This window comes from Myotis lucifugus, unplaced genomic scaffold (genome assembly GCF_000147115.1).
Source record: "Myotis lucifugus unplaced genomic scaffold, Myoluc2.0 scaffold_239, whole genome shotgun sequence".
NCBI lineage: Eukaryota > Metazoa > Chordata > Mammalia > Chiroptera > Vespertilionidae > Myotis > Myotis lucifugus.
In genome coordinates this window covers 1,935,641-1,941,762 of record NW_005871287.1, presented here as the reverse complement: position 1 = coordinate 1,941,762, position 6,122 = coordinate 1,935,641, and positions in this window count along the sequence as shown.

Sequence of the window (6,122 nt, the reverse complement as noted above, 5' to 3'; positions counted from 1 at the left end):
ACCACGCCGCTTCCACACTGGGGCAGCGGGAGTGTTGGAAAGCGGATTTTCACTGAGCTCAACGCTGTCTTCCTGTAGCTCCCACCCGATGGAGCCATTCATTCGCGGATTCAAGGCAGAACCCGCATTTACTGATCCAGGCCTCGTGCTGGGCATCGGGGACAAGGCTGAGGCCGCTGAGATCTCATGGAGCTCACGGTTTAGAAAATGCATGGAGCCTGGCCCGGGCGGCTCGGTTGGCGGGCATCCTCCCCTGCACTGAAAGGTTGCCTGTTTCCTTCCAGGTCAGGGCACCTATCAGGGTTGCTGGCTCGATCCCCCGGTAGGGGGCATGCAGGAGGCAGCTGATCGATGTCTCGCTATCACATCGATGTTTCTCTCCCGCTCCTTCTCCCTTCCTTTCTCTAAAAATCAATAAAAAACCTTTTTAAAAAAGAAAGCGGATGTAAAACAGGTAATAAAATTCTAAAGTTCTAAAGTGGGATCAATGCTGTTGCAAAGGAGTAGAGAGACTTGTGAGGGCGTGGAGAAGGGACCTGCTTTAGGCCGGGGTGTCAGCACATCCTCCCCTCATGGGGGAAGAGAGGCCTGGGGGTGAGCAAGCAGAGGACGGGGCCAGGGCCTCGCAGGTGGAGGGGACCACATGCAGAGGCCCAGAGGGACGGCTTGAGGAAGAGGAGGGAGAGCCGAGGCCCAGGGATGGAGCCCAGGGTCCCCAGGGGTAGGTGGGTGCTGAGGAATGAAGCCAGAGATGGGGGCAGGGACCTGATCCCACAGGGGGGCCTGGAGCCCGCGGGCAGGGGCGTCCCTGGCAGACCCACGACTGTCCTTCAGAACTTGGAAGGCGGCTCCCTTCCTCCCCGAGTCTCCTGTTCTCCACGTGAAATGTCCCAGCACGTCCCCCCGTTCGTCACAGGACAGGGGAGGAGGCCTCAGCTGCCGACTCGCTGTAAGTGACCACGGCAGTCTCTGTGCCTGGCGGGGAGCAGGACCCCGGCCTCCCAGGGATGACGCGAGAATGGGCTGCCTTTGCCCCAGTGTCAGGTCGGATTGTGGGGACCTGCTGAGTGGCCCAGGTGGCGGTCAGTCTCCAAGCCAGGTCTCTCCCACCCCAGAACTAACTAAATACAGTTGATGTTTTAAAAAAGCCAAATATCAGACTTAGCATTAATTGCTGTTACATTCATCTTACAATGATCACTAGGAGACCTGACTCATTACCTGCACTTCCTGCGCGCGGTCAGCCCAGGAGAGCAGCCCCGGGGCCCCTCTGCCGGCGCGTGGCAAAGCCCTGGAAATCACGGAACAATAGTTAACAGTGAGCCCACCTCGCTGTCTTCTTTAAGCCACGCTTTCCTGTCTCTGTCCGTTAGGAGGCCATGAAATAGTCAATGACATTCTTGTTGAGCTTGAGATATTCTTTACCTGCATATCCCCTTTGGTGCATCCTGCTGCCAATTCTACCGCCTCCCCTGACCGAGACCAGGAAATGGCCACTGCCAGCTGTGGGGAGGGGCCTGGGCACCTTCCTAGTAAAAGCTTCCCCAAGAATTCCACTGCCGCGTCTCTAGGGTGAGCCAGGACTGGAGGGCCGGCTGCAGGGACCGCTCCCGCATGAGGCTGAGGCGGAGCCTTGCCCAGGGCACGGCTGGCACAGCGGGCACGGCCCCGCCTTAGAGGAGTGAGGGGACAGGAGCGGCCCTGTCTTTGAGAGCCTTTTACAGCTTCCGACTGCGACAGTGAAAGCACGGAATGGAGCAGCTGAGGGACACGTGCGAGCAGCCTGGGAAAGGGCGGCCCCCCACCCCCAATCCTCAAACACGCACCCCGACTCAGTGCTCCTTAAAATTCAAGGAACAACAGACATACTGGGGCACATGTTAAAATACAGATTCCTGGGTCTCAACCCAGGGATCCAGACCCAGCAGATGCGGCAGGGCCTGGGAACCTGCATGGCAGCCCCACGCCCAGGTGGCCTGCGCAGGTGCTCCCGCTCATCTGACCGTCCAGGGCCCCTCCCTGGGAGCGCGGCGGGCGGAGAGCAGGAGCGCCAGTTCTGGGGACGCCCGGGAGGAGAAGAGGCGTGCGAAGGGCTCCTTTCCTGATCTGCATCCGGGATCTAAATTAATTTTCATGACAAGTAGATGTACTTTGTGAACAGAACGGCGGGACTCCTCATGAGACTTTCTATTATTAATAATCTCAGCACAAATAGCAGTGATGTCAGTCACTCAGCACCTGGCCGGGGGGGTGGGAAGGAGAGGCCGGGTTGGGTTTTATCACACCCTGGAACCCTCTTCTCCGAGCGCGCAGTTTCCCGCCCTGCCTCTTCCAGGCCCGTGGGAAAGAAAACGTCAATAAGAATGATTCCCTGGCCCTGGGCTAGAGCTTTCCAAAGAGATCAGGCGGGCACGACCCCTCTGCGGTTGCTTGCTGAGAGTTCCTTTTGTCCAAAGTGCCCCATCAGTGGGACTTTCAAAAGCAAAGGGAATTGAATCCTCTTAGGCATCATTCCGGGGTGTGATGAAAATAAGAGCATCTGCTGATTGCCGAGCACTTACTGTGGACTGATGCTGTGCATTATCTGGTCTAATCTTTCAACTACCTCTGTGTGGGAGGGACCCTGGCAAGTTCCATTTCACAGAGGCACAGGGAGTGACTTGCTCAAGGTCACGGGCTGGTAAGGGGCACAGCAGGCGTTGGATGCAGGGAGCTTGGCTCCATGGACTGGAATCGAGTCCTGGTTCCGGGTAACTCGCAGGGGGTGTAGGTGTCAGGGATGCGTTTGGCTGCAAGTAACCCTAACGTCCAGCCAACAGTGGCTCGAGCAGATTCTGGAATGTTTTCTCTGATATCACATGAAGTTTTGAGGTCAGTGGTTACTGGTGATGGCTCTGGGATGTTCTTGTGATTTTTTAGGTCTTTCTCCATGGTCACAAGGTGGCTGCTGAAGCTGTGGGCATCATGTCTGCATTGAAGGCAGGGAGACAGGGAGACAGGGATCTGCCAGCCGCACCTGTCCGGTTGGATCAGGAAAACAACGTTTTCTTTCCTAGATCTTTCCCCTGTCCCAGCACACGTGGCCAGAACTGGATCTTGTGGCCATCCTTAGCTGCAAGGGAAGCTAGGGAAATAGGAAACACCATTGAATTTGGCTAAATCAACCAAGAATTGTTCTCTGGGGCCAGGCAAGATTAGAAGAAGAGAATGCATATTGGGTGGGCAACTCTCAGAGTCTGCTACATTCCTCTCCCAGGGCCTTCATTTCTTTGTCTGCTTTAGACCAAAGCTGTGGCCCTACCATGTCTACAGGCTCTGGTCCGGACCTTCAGCACTCCGATGAAGCAGGGTGTGTGATCTGTTGAAAAATCTAAAGTCAAATACCGACCGAGGCTGTGTCTGCCAGCAGACCTGGCTGTGGTTACGGCATCAGAGGGTCATCACCGGTCACCGGGGCTGTTTCCAGTGCTATTTGTGCTGAGATTATTCAGGGAACACTCCGTGTGCCAGCAGGCCCAGGCCCCCTTCAGGTCATGGCGCTGACTTTACAGACTTACAGACTTATGTATCCTGGGTTTGTCTGCTCCAAGGACCGGGTGCTCCGAGGGCAGGGCCGAGCCTGAGGCCTCCTCCTGGAGTCCTCCCCCTGGCCAGCCTGGAGAAGGAGGCTCAATGACATGCTTGTTTCATATCTGTGTGTCCAGGCATGGCAGAGCTGGGGGGAGAGTGTCTGGGGCCATTGTCTTGAGCTGAACTGACCATTGGGTGGGTGTGGCCCTGGGAAGGTTCCAGTGGGAACCTTGGTGTAGATGATGTCTCATTTGCATATGGAGTTGAGTGGGAGAGAGAGTGGTGATCACTGCTCAGGTCCGTTTCTATGGAAACAGGATGCTAGATGCCATGAGGGAGGGGGGTTAGTCATCAGACATCCTCAGGCCACAGGTTGACGCGCCAGCCACCAGTCGCTCATGAATCAGCAGGGCTCTCTCAGTAATATGGGACGGGAATCCGCCAAACCGAAAGCCGCGGGGTCCCTGACTTCAGGGCCTGCTTGATCCAGAATCCTGGAATGCATCACCAGTCAGTGTGTCCTCCCATCTCACGACTGCTCATTCCTCTGCGTCCACCTCCATCTCTGGCAGCTTTCCTCTCGGTGGGAAGCGGCGGGCAGTCTCGGGGTCCACAGCCCACTCCCTCAGGTTCAACGCAAAACCCTCTCTCCTTCCCCAGCCGCTCCCAGCAAGTGTGGACTTGACCCTGCTTGGTGTGGCTTGGCTCGTGTGGGTCATGTGCCCATCTCTGAGCCAATCACCACAGCCTGGAGGCAGCACTTTGATTGGCCAGACCTAGATCCAGCCCCACAGCAGCACTCGGTGGGTCGGAGGTCAGGCATGTCCACGCCACGTGGCCTGGGAGTGGGGAGGGTCAGCTTGGCAAATCCAGGGCTCTTACCCTGAGAGCAGAGAAAGGACCTCCGCCAGGCAGACACCACATCCTTTAGGACTCAGTGGTTCTCAACCTTCTGGCCCTTTAAATACAGTTCCTCATGTTGTGACCCAACCATAAAATTATTTTCGTTGCTACTTCATGACTGTAATGTTGCTACTGTTATGAATCGTCATGTCAATATCTGATATGCAGGATGGTCTTAGGTGACCCCTGTGAAAGGGTCGTTTGACCGCCAAAGGGGTCGCGACCCACAGGTTGAGAACCGCTGCTTTAGGTGGTTTACCAGAACTCGTGTTTGCTAACTGGGCCGGGCGCTCTTACATCCTCATCTTCCCGGGGATTTGGGGTTGTTAATCCCATTTTGCAGAGAGGAATTGGAGGCTCAGAGAGGTGAGCAGCCTGCCCCAGGTCCCAGCGCCTGCTCGAGGCAGATCTCCCATGTGCTCGGGTACAACTGCCCCGGAGCCCACGCTGCCTCACAGCGTGAGGGTTGGACTAGTTCAGAGGCCACAATATTCTACCAGATCTGCCCTCAGGACCTGGGCGGCCTCGCCAGCCCTGAGGGAGGAGGTCCCGGGAGAGGGCCATGTCTCCCAGGCTTTGGTAGACAGAGCTCAGAGGGTCTCTACCTTGTGGTGGTGCCAAGACTCTGACAAAATGAAGCTAAATTGTAAGGGAGGTAGACAGGAGGTATATTTGGGACATGGTCTAAAAAATCATAGATTGTCGTTTATCTGAAGTTCAAGCCTAACTGGTCAGCTCGTGTTTTGTCTGGCTCTGGAGCACGACCACCTGAGTGGAGCCTTGCAGAGGGTCCAGGGTCTCCTGCCGCGAGGTCCCCGGAGCTGCCCTGGTTCCCGCCAGCTCGGGTTTTGTCTGTGCAGCCCTTCCTTCTGCTTTGTGACCCCCGATTCCCCCTTTACTCCGAACTTAACCTGAGTTGGTTTCAGCATCATTTTCTTTTCTTTTTTTTAATATATTTTTATTGATTTTTTACAGAGAGGAAAGGAGAGGGATAGAGAGTTAGAAACATCGATGAGAGAGAAACATCGATCAGCTGCCTCCTGCACAGCCCCCACTGGGGATATGCCCACAACCAAGGTACATGCCCTTGACCTGAACCGAATCTGGGACCCTTCAGTCCACAGGCCGACGCTCTATCCACTGAGCCAAACCGGCCAGGGCCAGCATCATTTTCTTTATCAGTCACATGGGCTGAATAACCCCTGTTCTTCTGGTCTCATAGGATTCCTGTGAGGATAGATGGGTTAAATTGATCCATCAATAAGTCCTGGCCAAAGTTAATGTTATCACCCACTGATTTTCACTCTCCATTATGCCCTCTCTCCCCTCCCTCCTTCCCTCCCCTCCCTCCCTCACACTTTTGGTGGAAGAAAAACCTGAAACTAAGAATCTAGCTGTGTCCCTCACTAACTTCAACCCTCAAAGGTCACCCCAATGGCTCTCAAAAAAAAGACCCGGTCTATGGCCTATGACATCCACGGGCTTCTAGCTGACTCGGGCACCTTACCAAACCTAGTCCCTACTCACGTCACTGAGCACGAAGTAAGGCCCAGACACCACATCCGTCCTCATTTATCCCCTGACCGTGTGAATATGCGCTTTCTTACATCTTACGCCTCTCTTATTTAGCAAGCGTAGACACCCAGCCC